Here is a 13,119-nt window from a genome sequence, read left to right on the forward strand (position 1 = left end):
ATATTAGTAGAATAATTATCAGACAGATGCCCTAAGAATGGAGGGAGCCAAAATGTAGTCTATTTTAAGTTTTAAAAAAAATGTATACACTTGCAAAAGACAATTACATTACTTTGTTCAAATACAAATTTGGAATTACTCCATTTTTTTTCTTTAAAAGTACTGGTGTGTGTCACATATGCCATCTAAGGACAATCTGGCAATAAGGGAGAAATCAAAATATTAACCTATTTTCCCCAGAAAATGAATTATAAGGAAAACTACAATTCGGAATTCTATTACCTAAATAAAAGCTACTTTCCTTTCTCCTCTCTTCTCTCTATATAAACATGCTAAAAACAAAGGGAAGCAAGAACATTAAAAGGGAATATTTGTTCTGTAAAGCATGAGACCACTTGAACAAATAAAAGACCATTATATAATGGTCAAATTGCTTCCAATACAACAGATCCTTTCTGGCAGCATTAAATCAGGACAGAACCATTCTACTAACCTACAAACTCCCTTTGTATATTTAGAAAACCAATTTGTTTTTTAATGTACTTCCTCTGCAAGTAGCCAGGGAGGAATTTTTCTGTATTTCTTAAATAAAATCAGGACAGAGAATTGCTTAACTTTGATTGATTTTTATCTCACACACAAAATAAGGTTATTCTCTCATCCTTTGAATAAAAGGACATTTAATTATTTTTAAGTGTTAAAGGAGGCTGTGGTATTGCAGACACTTTGCTTCTAATTATTAGGTTCCATGCACATTGCAAACTCCCTAAACTCCATTTTTTAAATCTTTTCTTTTTTTTTTTTGAGAGGTGCTCTGGAAACTTATTTTGTTTTGTCAATATTTTGATAACTATATTTTAACATAATTGTACTTTCCTTTGTGATCCTATGTAGTATATTTTACGTATTTAAAAATATTATTCTGAGCAAGAATCCATAGGCCTCACCTAAATAGACCAAAGAGGTTTATAACATACAAAAAAGGTTAAGAGCCCCTAGATTAAATGATCTCTCAAGCTTCCTCCATACTTCCCAACTCTCAATTCCTAAATTTTGTAAATTGAAAAGTGATACCTAGTTTGCTCTAGGATTTCCCCTTAAAGATTCAACTTTAACTTTCTTTCCTAGAAAACAAATTCTTCATTTTCCTCTAGTAGTAAACCTGATTTTGAGACAATAAATGGAATTGAATCAAAACATAATCAAACCAAAATCTAGGAAAGGGAATTGTGTTAAATAAGCAACATTCTTAGCCAGTGTGAGGATTTTGTTTTCTACAGTTATCCATTCCACATCTCAATTTAGATATATCATGGGTCCACATAAGAAATAAAATGGGAATTTTGGGAGGAGTTTTGTGGAAGCCACAGATGACATGTGAAGGCCAGCAGATGATACAGAAAAAGTTTAGACACTCAGAAATGCATTTTATATATATAGTATTGTATATTATCAAGAGAAAAGGAGAAAGAAATTGGAGAAGCCAGCAGACCTCTTCTCTGGCATGAGGGGAGGACCAAAAATTTTTACGCATTTTTTCCAGATCCCAGAGGTACCGTGCTCCTAATCCCCATAATGTGGAAGGGATAACTGTATTTTGACATAAATTTCTTTGACAGAACAGTGAGTTTTCAATTGTTGTGTACTTACTGACATGCAATTTAATTAGAGAAGCAGTGGAAAATGAGTTGGTCTCACAGTTATTAAGGAAAATGCAGGTAAGAATACATTTGGGAAATTATGCAGCACTTTCAATGATCCCAAATTGCTCCCTGACCTGACATAAAAATTCCTCCTTTAGGATCATAGATTTTGAGTTTGAAGGGACCTCTGAGGACTTCAAGTCTAACCCTCTCATTTTATAGGTGAGGAAACTGAAGCTGAAGGAAATTGTGATTTAACTAAGTTCACACAGGTAGTAACTGACAAAGTCAGGAGGAGCCACATTTTTCCCCAGCCAGTGCTACATACCTTCATACTTTATTATTAAGCTCTGTGCTTTGATTTCATCACAGAGACAAATCCAATCAGCCAACAATTACCCATTAAAGCCATAGTTCTGTGTGAAAGAAAAATTCACTATTAGCGATTGTACTAGGATCTCAGCATAGAATTAAAGAGCTATAAACAGCAGTGCATTATCAATCGGGTCTCAACACACTTTCAAGATTAATCTGCATCATTTACATTTTTTCTAGCACTTTCTCAAGTCTAGACAATGAACAATACAATAAATCAAGCCCTGATTTGTAGTGTTTGCTGGATTCCCAAGGTAAAAATACTCAGAGAAAAAATTTAACAGTTAGCTCTTGCAAGCTGGGTTAAGCTGGCTACAATATACTATTGGTTAGAAGGGACCCTGAGCTTATGTTTCCTTTAAAGGCATTTTTTCCATTTCAATATAATATTCTAGGCCTCTCTTATGTAAGTAGGGTTGAAATCAATGAGAAAAACTGGATTGTGATTTGTCCTGGGTAGCAGGAGGTTCCATGTTAATGACATTTATCAACCATTTACCAAAGGTTTGGTCCAAAGAAACAAACAGAATCAGTTTTCCCCTTAACCAAAAGTTTGTCCTAGGAACAAACAGAAGAGGGTCCCTCTAAATGAAAGGTTTGTCTAAAGAATATACAGAATGGGGTTCACCTTACCAAAGGTTTGAACAAGGAACAAACAGAATCAGGATGTACGTGTTCTATAACATTCTTATTTATTCTCATTATGCCAGAGAATCATGCATTGCATGGTAGTCAGAAAATAATTCTGAACTCAGAGGTAAGTAAGCTGAAGGAGACTCTTTATACACTTAGAGCAATCCGAACTCAGGATGCCTTTGGAAAAGAAAATTATAGGCTCCATATGTGTTAACCATAATATGAGAAAGGAATTTCTTAATAGGAGAGGCTGTAAATACAATAGGATCAGAGAATGTCAAGGTGTCATTTGAAATTATAGATCTAGGATTTCTGTGTTTCTTTTACCATTAACATGACACAACATAACATAAGAAAAGTCCCACTATTCAAGATAGTGTCCAGTTCAAGGCGCCTTGTCCTTGGCAGTCATAAATAGAAGAATGCTCTTGGTCAGCTTCATCTGGTCTTGTAGTTGCTGACACAGGAAGGGGAATTTTGAGTTCACTCAGAGAGCAAAGTAAAGCATGTCTGTTAGGCCAGAGCACACAAGGCATTATGGTAGGTTAAGGTCAGAGTGGGCCAAAAATGTCTTTCTCCTGATTGGCCAATCCAGGTTTTAGGCTTTTCTCAGGTGATGGGGAGCTCAAAATGGTTCACACATTATAGGTACAATACTAAGTGAAAATATTTATTGAGCATTACTACATAAATAGCTCTGTTTTTCACTCTAATGAAAAAGTGAAGTACCCTTTGGGAAACTTAACTTGATGGTAAAATATTTAAACTTATAATAGTGAAGAACAATTATGTCCTAAGAACTGCCTAGCTTACTTGATGAAATTTAGTAGGGTTCCACCTTGGCACCTATCTTTCCTCTCTCATATACAATCTCTTTTGACTTATCAACCCCAATTGGTTCACTTATCATTTCTATTAGTGTACTGTACTTTTTATTCCAGAAGCGGCCCTCGAATAATTATTTTATTTTAGTTTGGCCCTAAGATAACCTAAGGTTGGACAGCCCTGTTCTAGGTCCAGTGCTCTACCATACCAACAAATATAAATATGTAAAATGTATCTTTCAGGTAACAGTTACCTAATGACAAGTGTTTTTAAAAGATCCTAACTTCTGGAAGAGAGGATTTCTGCAGTGGACTGATGGACTTCTGTTTATTTTTTAAGCAGAAAGATTTAGTGATAGATTAAAAAATGAAAACTGTTTCTTTTAGAGTATCCTTCTGGGTTTGAAAAGAAAAGCAAACCTTGCATTTTCACATTCTTTTTCAAATAAGATATTTGTAAAGCACTTAGCACAGTGCCTGATACCTGGTATGCACTCAGTCATTGCTTTTCCCCTTCCGTTTTCCCACTCTATGAAAAAAAATACTTGGCCACAAGCTATATACTCTAAAGTCAGTTAAACTTTGCTATACATAAATACTTCAAGAGATCCATGATCTCATCACTGTGAGCACCTCCTCCCCAGTGGGTATTGCAACCCACCTGTGCCTTTTTAATCTGCATAATTCTTAGCCATTTTCTTCTAGCAGCGTTCCAAAGAAGAACTACTTAGAATAAGAAAGACCTTCTTGGTCTTTTAGAATTTTGAGTTGTTGGCTCTATGTGGCTCCATGGCCATCCATCTATTATCCATTGTTCTTCCTATATGACTGTTCCACCTCCCATCCCAATTATACATCTCCAGAATGCTATCTTACATTCCACCACCTCCTGTGTGTAAGCCCTCATTAGTCATAAGCTGCAATTTATGCAGTCACCACGCATCTGTCCATTGCCCTTTGGATCACCTGCAGTTTTGATGCTCTGGAGAGTGTGGTGTTCAGTATTGTGTTCAGTTCTTGGTGCAGGAGTTATGGAAGGGCAACTGATCAGTTGGACAATGTCCAGAGAAAAGAATACCTTTCACACTCCATGAGCAGTACTTTCTTCATTCGCCATGCTTTCTTGTATCTTCTTAAAGAGTTTAAGGCAGAAATGAACAACAACATTTGAACAAAATTCCCAGAGAGGTTAAATTTTGTGGTCCAACTGATAGTCCCATAGTTGTTGATATTGCTTAAGAGTTTCTACATCTGCAAATTCTTATCACTCTGGATGCATCAAAAAACCCAGCAACAAAGATAAAAGTTTTAAATGGCTACATGTAGCTATTTAATCAATTAGAGACATAAAGTTTTTAAATGGCTACTTTTAAACTTTCCCCAAAGGAAACTTTTATTTGCAATTCTGTCTAACTAAAAAAGGGAAGTGGAGGGAAAGGTAGGACTAGAGACAGTCTATCAGCAACACCACCATGGCAATATGTTTACCAGATCAAAGGGGGGAATGACCGATTTTATGGCTTTGGAATCAGACAAAATGGCATTATTGAAACAACCATGATAACATAAGGAGATCAAGAGCGATGATCTGTTCATTAGTGATATAGTATTTACTCAAAATAATATTAGCATTGAAGAATCAGATGATGACCATACTGGTAAATGGCAGTACTTATAGAATCAAATAATCTCAAAGTTGAAAGTAATGTCAAAGGCCAGCCTAACTAACTGCTTTTATGACATCACCAGTGAGGCGGTAATTTAGCTTCTACCTCAAAAACTCCTAGGAATGTGAAACCAATTACTTCCCGAGGGAGCCTATTCCATTCCTGGACAATTCTAAGAACCCTTCAAGGTCTAAGGACCCTTCAAGTACTAGAAGAGCATTATGTCTCTTTTTAGTGTTTTCTTTCCAGTTTATTAAATTGAACTTCATGTGGCATAGTTATTCATTTCATCATTATTGTTCTTGTCTTTAAAACATAGCCCACATAATTCAATTCAATTCACTCTTCTAGATGTGGTCTGACTGTGGCAGAGTACAGTGTAACAATCACACTCATTGTACTATACACTACAATTATCTTAACAAAGTTTAGTATAGCATTTGGAGTTTTTGGCTGACATGTCATACTAATTACTCATTTTGAATTTATTTTTCATTAAACTACCAGATTATTTTTCCACATGAAATGCTGTTATGCCATGCCTATCCCATGCTGTAGTTGTTAAAGTGATTTTTTTTTTACTCAAGTACAGCGCTTAAATTTTATTTTGATAGGCAGCTTGACATAATGAATAGAAAGCTGACATGATACCCAGGAAGATCTGGGTTCAAGTACTGTCTCTGACACACACTGGCTATGTGACCCTGGGCAAGTCACTTAACTTTTCAGTGTCCCCAAACAACTCTTTAAGACTAAGTTTCAGAGGAGGTGCTGACCTTCACTGCTAAAGGGAGTGTCCTTATTGGGATGAAATTACAAGTCCATCTGCTATCCCTAAATTTCATCTTCTTAGACTCAGCCATCATTCTAATCTCTTTTTAAATCCCAAATATGTCATCAAAGTTATTGGTTATCTTTCCCAATTTATCTTATCTGCAAATCTGCAAGCATGCCTCTGATGCCTTCATCTAAATCACCAAGATAAAAAATGATGAAAGTGTAGATACATGGAATATTCCATTAGACTTCCTTCCAAGTTGACACAGAATCACAGACCAAAGAACATTTGGGTTTGGCCACTTGACCAACTTCAGAGTTACCTAGCAGTACAGCCACCACTCTGCATCATGTCCATAAGGGATAATATGACTTTCTGAAACATTCTGTTGAAATCCAGATATATTGTGTTTATAGAATTCTCTTCATCCACCTATCCAGCTACCTTAAAAAAAAACAACAACAAAAATGAAATGATGTTATTTTGGTATGTCCTGTTCTTGATGAAGCTGTGCTTAGTGGCTACCATTTACATTTCTAAATGATTAGAAACCATTCCTTTAATAAAATATTTTTTTACTGGTAATTGAATGACTTACACTTCTTGCTGTGAATTAAGGAACAACCACAAAACACATTTGTAGGAAAATAATTTTTTTTGGACAGAGATTAGAAAAGCCTGCAATTTTCAGAGATCTGTGCTATAAATTATAGATTTCCTATTTTAGTGTGGCATTCCTATTAAGTAATATCCCCATGAGCTCTGACAGGAACATAAGAGTTTTAAAATTATTATATCCATGTATGCCCTCATTAAATGCCAATTACCATTACTACAGGGCATATGACAGATGATCTGAAGCACACGTTAAATTTCAACTTACTTTAAAAAATAATAATTAGAATAATATTCTCAGGAATTTATATGGTACTATTTATATGGTACTAATCACTGTGGTGCAGTGGGTAGAGAGCCAGCCTTCAAGTCACAAAGACCTGAGTTTGATTCCTGCCTCTGACAAATACTGGGTATGACCCTGGACCATGGCCTCTTGATGCCCCTGGACATCTCTCTAAGACTATTAAGTTGCAGATCAAGTACCCATATGCATTAGGGGAGAGAATTTCCTCATTAGGAGTTGCTCAAATGGATGAAATAAAAGTCTGGGTTCCTAACCCTTTTAAGGAGCTCAAAGCATTTCAAGAAGATCTTACATATCCTTAAAACACACCCTATGGGAATAAGGTACCCTAGAAAAGGATAAAGAACATTATCCTCATTTTACAAAATCATCAAAACCTAAGCAAAGACAAAAACAATTTAACTACATTTAAGCATAATTTAATTCCAAGATAAGTATAGCAATGATAATAGCTGATATCACATAACAATTTAAAGTTTGCTAAGATATATTCATAGGCATTCTTTTGTATGATCCTCACAATGAATACCATTTGACAGATGAGAAGACTAAAGTTGAGAAGTGTTTTATGGGGGATTTAAACCCTCAAGTGTAGTGCTCCCTCTTCACTATTCCTTAACTTATGCTAAGTTCTACTGATGCAAAAATACGCATGATGCCTCATATCATCAATATCAGCAGGGTTTTTCCATAGGCAAGCACAAACACTGAACTCATTTATCTAAATCAGGATGATCTATACCCACATCATTAAAGTGCATGTCAAAATACAAGGTGTGAGACTCTATGAAATAATAATGGGCACCACTGCCAGAATCAATTAATACAGGGAGTCCCAAAAGTCTTAGTGCAGTTTCAAAGTAACTAAAGCTTAAAGACTACACTAAGACTTTTGGGATGCTCTGTATTTAGTAGTCAGTTAATTTACGTTCAAGGTGTTCTATTAAATCCATGAGTTTCTAAGAAAACTAATTTCAGAAGTGGGGCATCTTCAAAATTCCCTTGGGAAAAATGCATCATGATTCATAAGAATGTTTGCTAATCTGAATAAAAGATAATTATTCTGTAAGGATGAAGAATGGAAAAAGGAGAACTTAACATTGGATGACAGATGTTCAACTAAAGAAAGAAAAAGAAAATAAATCTTGAAACAAAATGTTGCAAGGAAATTACTAACCACTGTAATAATCATAGTCAGAAATGCCTTCATGTTCTTCCTGAAGAGGTACTTCATTCAAACTTTTGGGATTATAGTTTGAACATTGGAAAGGATCTTGGAGGTCATGCATTTAATCCAATCTCATTTTACAGATGAAGAAGCTGGCTCTGAAAAAGTTAAGTGACTTGCCTATGGTCAGATAGGTAGTAAATCATAGAGTCAAATTTGGGAAGAGTTCAGCCAAGGAAGTCACTAGTGTTTTATTATATTTCCCTGAAAATTGGGTTTGGTACCTTTCTAGGTATGTGTCGTTGCCAGGGATACCTGTCACAAAAGAGATGGTATCTCTTCAATGTAATATTTCTTTGCTTTCAAAGAGACCACAAGCACATCTGTTGGGCTTCTTTATTTATTTATTTGTTTGTTTTCCTGGTTAGCAGCATGACTGTTATTTAACTTTGGGAAGTCAAGAAGAATATAGCTTATTCCTAGTTGGAAAATGTCAGGTTGCAAAAATTTTTATAACTTCCATCAAAATGATCAGATGATTGGATGCCTGACTTAATTCAATTCAAACCTTCCTCAATGGATTATCTCTACTTACAGACCAGAACCTCATATTCTTTGCAGGCCTACCTCTATAAAGGTCATTATTTTTGTATCTGAATTACTACAATATATATCTATGTTTTTGGTATCCCTTAGTAATAACAGCTGGTTATCTCCATTTATTCCCCCATATTGGAGGCATGACATGATCTGGTTTAATGATATTGCTTCTGTTTATAAGGAAGTTCCAAGTCTTAAACTAAGAGATGAACATTCTCTGATGACCATGTACATATGTGCTCCATGAATTAGATCAGGAACATGTTTAAACATTCTGGGCACCGAATTCCTTCCTATTTATAATCCTTCATTATGCACTTATGCTGGATATGGAGTGTGTGGGTATTTTTCCTTCACTTTTTGTCCCTCCCTGGTTTTACAGGAGGATTTGTATGTTCCGTCTGAGCTTCTCTACATGTCTGGAACACATGTTCACCCACGAGGTACATGAGGGATGGAGAGAGATTTTTCCTTATGATGGTTTAACATAATTCATTATGTTTCAACAGCTTCGGATAGCCCAAATGTCAGCCCCTCACTAGGCTGTAGCAGTGAAAATAAATGAAACAATTCTCATGAAACATCCTAAGTTTCTTAGAGGAAAAAAATACAACATAAGTAGGTGGATTTTAGTGATAGAAGGAGGTTTTTTACGGAAGAAGAAAGAACAAGAGAGAGTCAAGAAAGAAGAATGAACATAGGAAATGGGAAGATTGAATCAGGCAATTATCTATCTGATTCACATCAAAGCCTCTGCTTTGTGGTGCTCTATCTGATCTGGAATAAGCTATGTATGTCTCTTCTAGGTGATATGAGAGCTTTAATGCTGGAGAGAAACAAAAAACCGAATGCATTCATCTTTCCAGAAAAGGTAAACAGTAATCACACTGCAGATCAATCTTATCTTCTTTCATAATTCACCATGTTACAAAATAGAACTAGCAAATAATAGTCCAAGCCAAGTTCGTGGTGTGGTTAATCAATTGACAAGCCTTTATTAAGCACCTACTATGTACCAGATTTTATGCTAGATGTAGAAGATACAAATGCAAATGAATTACTTCTTTGCTACTGTAACCTCCTTAGTCAATTCATTTCAACAAATGCTTAAGGGCCTGCTTCTCTCCTAGCTCCACTCCTGACTCTCTTTTCCACTACTTTGCTTAACAGCCTTGTTACCCTGAAGACGCATTCACCCCAGCATCCTCCTCCTCAGATTGGTGAGTTCCTTCTCAGGACCACCATTTCAGAAAGTGCCCAGGCCATTAATGCTCCCTTCTTCCCTGTCTTTGCTCTGAACCCCACCTGTGATTCTACAGAAACTGATTGTATATAAAACTACCAGGTAGGGAAGAAATGTCATTTTGCTGCAATCAAGGAATGGGATTTTAGGAGCAATGCATTTTAAATTAAAGGTAAATTACAGTTCATTAATAGTTAACAAAAAAATCATTATTGTTCCTGCCTTAGAAAAGATGGGGAGAAGATTTGTTGATTTTTTTAGGCAAATGGACAACTGTGTCTACAAGGCAGTCAGGTCAGCACAAATCAGCCCCAAGAATGAAGTGAAAATATGACCATAAAGATAATATTTATCCTTGAAAAATACCTGCAACATCTCTTTTCTATTGCCATCTAATATGAATGTGGGATGAGAGGCACCTTCATCTAGGGGACAGTGAACTTGGCTGGGAGTACCAAAGTCCTTGGTCAAGTTGCTGTACCTGACCTATGCTTTGAAGGAAGTTAGGGACTCTACAAGGCAGAGGTGAAGGGGAAATACACTCCAGGCACAGTGGATCACCTGTGCAAAGTCATGGAGGTAAGAGATGAAATTGTTGTATACAGGCCAATTTTTCTGGAAAATAGACTGGATGATGGAGAGTAATATAAATGAAGGTAGGTTAGGGAAGCTAGGATAGAATCAGATTGTACAGAGCCTTCAATGACAAACAAAGGAGATTGCTATTTTGGGGGCTGTTAAGCAACTTCAGCAAGGGAGTGACAAGGTCATACCTGTGATTTAGTTATTTCACTTTGCTATCTGTATGCAGAATAGATTGGAAAAGAAGAGGATAGGGACAAGTGTATCTTCCACATGGTGGTACTAAAAACTTCTTGGCAAGCATACATCTCCAATGGAAGTGGAGCAGAGGCAGAGAGGTCAAAAGATAAAAGATACTTTCATTGTCCCTCTGGAAATAAACTATATTAACACTGCAGGTAAGCCATACTTTCTTTGCTAATGTTTCAAAGCTACAACACAGACTTTTAGGGGAGATTTGTGAAAGACAGATTGGAAAAGAAAGAGACTGGAATTAGGGAAACAATTAAGAGGCTATTATGATAGCCCAGGTAAGAGATAAAGAAAGCCTAAAGCAGAACTTAAATGTTCTAGGTTTCATCTTAAGTTAATAAAAAATATTTGCCACAATAGGCCTGGTGTACCCTCTGATGTCTTGTTTTGTCTAAAGACTGGGCTGGGCTACACTAGGCATTTCAAATATTATCTTATTTGGACCTTACAACAACTCTGGGAGGTGGGTGCTTTTGCTAACTCCAAGAAAACTGAGGCTCAGAGAGGTTAAGTGATATGTCCTGGGTCACACAACTAGTAAGTAGTCTAAGGTGGGATTTCACCAAATGTATTCTTGGCTTCAACTCCAGAATTCTATCCATTATGCTACACTCTCACTAGAAGGAGCTAGTCTTTAATTTGGAGGCTAAAGAAACAAACCACCCAAAATCTGTTTTAATAAATGTTGATTTTTCATCTTTGTCTGCTAATATTTCCGTATCTATAATGCAAAACAAGATTCATGCTATCTTATTTGTCTATAGACCTAGTTGCGAAGCTTTGGATACCACTAAGCTCAATGGACTCATAGTAATTTTCTCTCATTTTGGTGACTGATGTGTGGAAGACAAGAGAGCAATGCTATCTCTGACTCAAGGAAGTGGGTTTGACATCAAGAGATTCCTAAGGCATAGGACCTTTTTGCTACCTTAATCCATAAAGAGCTCAGGGCAAAGAACAAGGAAGCCAAAGGAAGATTCTTGGCAGTGAATAGTGTGTTTCAGTGTTATCATGAATATGACTGAGTGCTGCTAGAGACAGAGAGACAGAGACAGACAGAGAGACACAGAGAGAGAGAGAGACAGAGAGAGACAGGGACAGAGACAGAGACATAGAGAATAACTATTAAGGACTGCTCTGTTTATTCATGACAATTAATTATATTTATACCAGCCTTCATGATTATAAACCTCAATTAAAGTCCTGCCTCATCATGGGAGAAGGATACCTTGGCTTCCTAATGGCTGTACCAGTCTTAAATCACAAGCTTTGGTAGGTTATACCAAGTTAGAAGCACTTCAAGGACAGGTTTAGGGAGAGACATGTACCACCAAGATGGCTCCAGGATGATAATATTTTAGCTAAAGTGATCATGGAAGATAGTCTGCCAAGTCAGAGAGGGATTGTGATCTGTGTTGGTGGAGGGAGTACCCATACCAATGAAAATATGGATCTTTGAAGTACCAAAGTATGGTTATGAACACAGGTAGCAAAATTCAGACAGAAATAATCTACTAATCACTTTCTGAAAGAAACTCCAAAAGGGAAAATACTACAAACAAACAAATCCATACGTATCTGGGGAGGGGTTTGGGGTGGGGGGGGGGAACAGTTCCAGTACCAAGAAAACACATCATACAAGACCTAACAAGTTCAACTAAAGATAAGAAGAGACCTTGGAATACAATATACCAAAAGATAAAAAAGATAAGTTTACAATAAAAAATAACTTTTACTGCAAATCTAAGTATAATCCTACAGGGAAGAAAATGGATCTTTAATGAATAGAGGACTTTAAATCTTTTCTAATGAAAAGACCAGAGTTGAGTAGAAGTCTTAGAAATAAGCAGAAAAATAAAGAGAAATTTAGAAAGGTGAAATTAATTGAACAATGGGAAGGAGTTCCATGACAAGGTAGTACCAATATTCTAAAACAGGGAGAAAATAACAGTATCCTTTCAGAACCTTAATATCTTCTAATGTTACCAAGAAAGACACATAAGAAAAACAGAGGACCTGAGCATAGATTGGTTTTCTTCTGAGGGCTTTAAAAGGAGAAATAGAAGTATGGGTAAAAAGGAATACATAAATGTAGAAAAGAGGAAGAAGGGGATAGAGTTTGCTATTTCTTATAAATGAAGTGCATGAGAAGAGTATATAAACATGGAGGACAGGATGGGGAGAGTAGGCATCAGATGAACCTCATTCTTATCCGAAATGGACAAAGTAGGGTAGACTACATGCAAAAAATCATTTGGTGTAGAACTACATCAAATTCAACAGGGAAACAGCTGGGTAAGGTGAAGGATAATGTGAGGGCAAGGAGCAAAACAAACTTCCCGATCCTGGAGTAGGATTTTCTTCCCTTCTATGAGAGAGAAGAAAAGAAAAGAAGTAGAATCTAATGGGAAATGGCTGAGCAAACTTTA

This window comes from Trichosurus vulpecula, chromosome 5 (genome assembly GCF_011100635.1).
Source record: "Trichosurus vulpecula isolate mTriVul1 chromosome 5, mTriVul1.pri, whole genome shotgun sequence".
NCBI lineage: Eukaryota > Metazoa > Chordata > Mammalia > Diprotodontia > Phalangeridae > Trichosurus > Trichosurus vulpecula.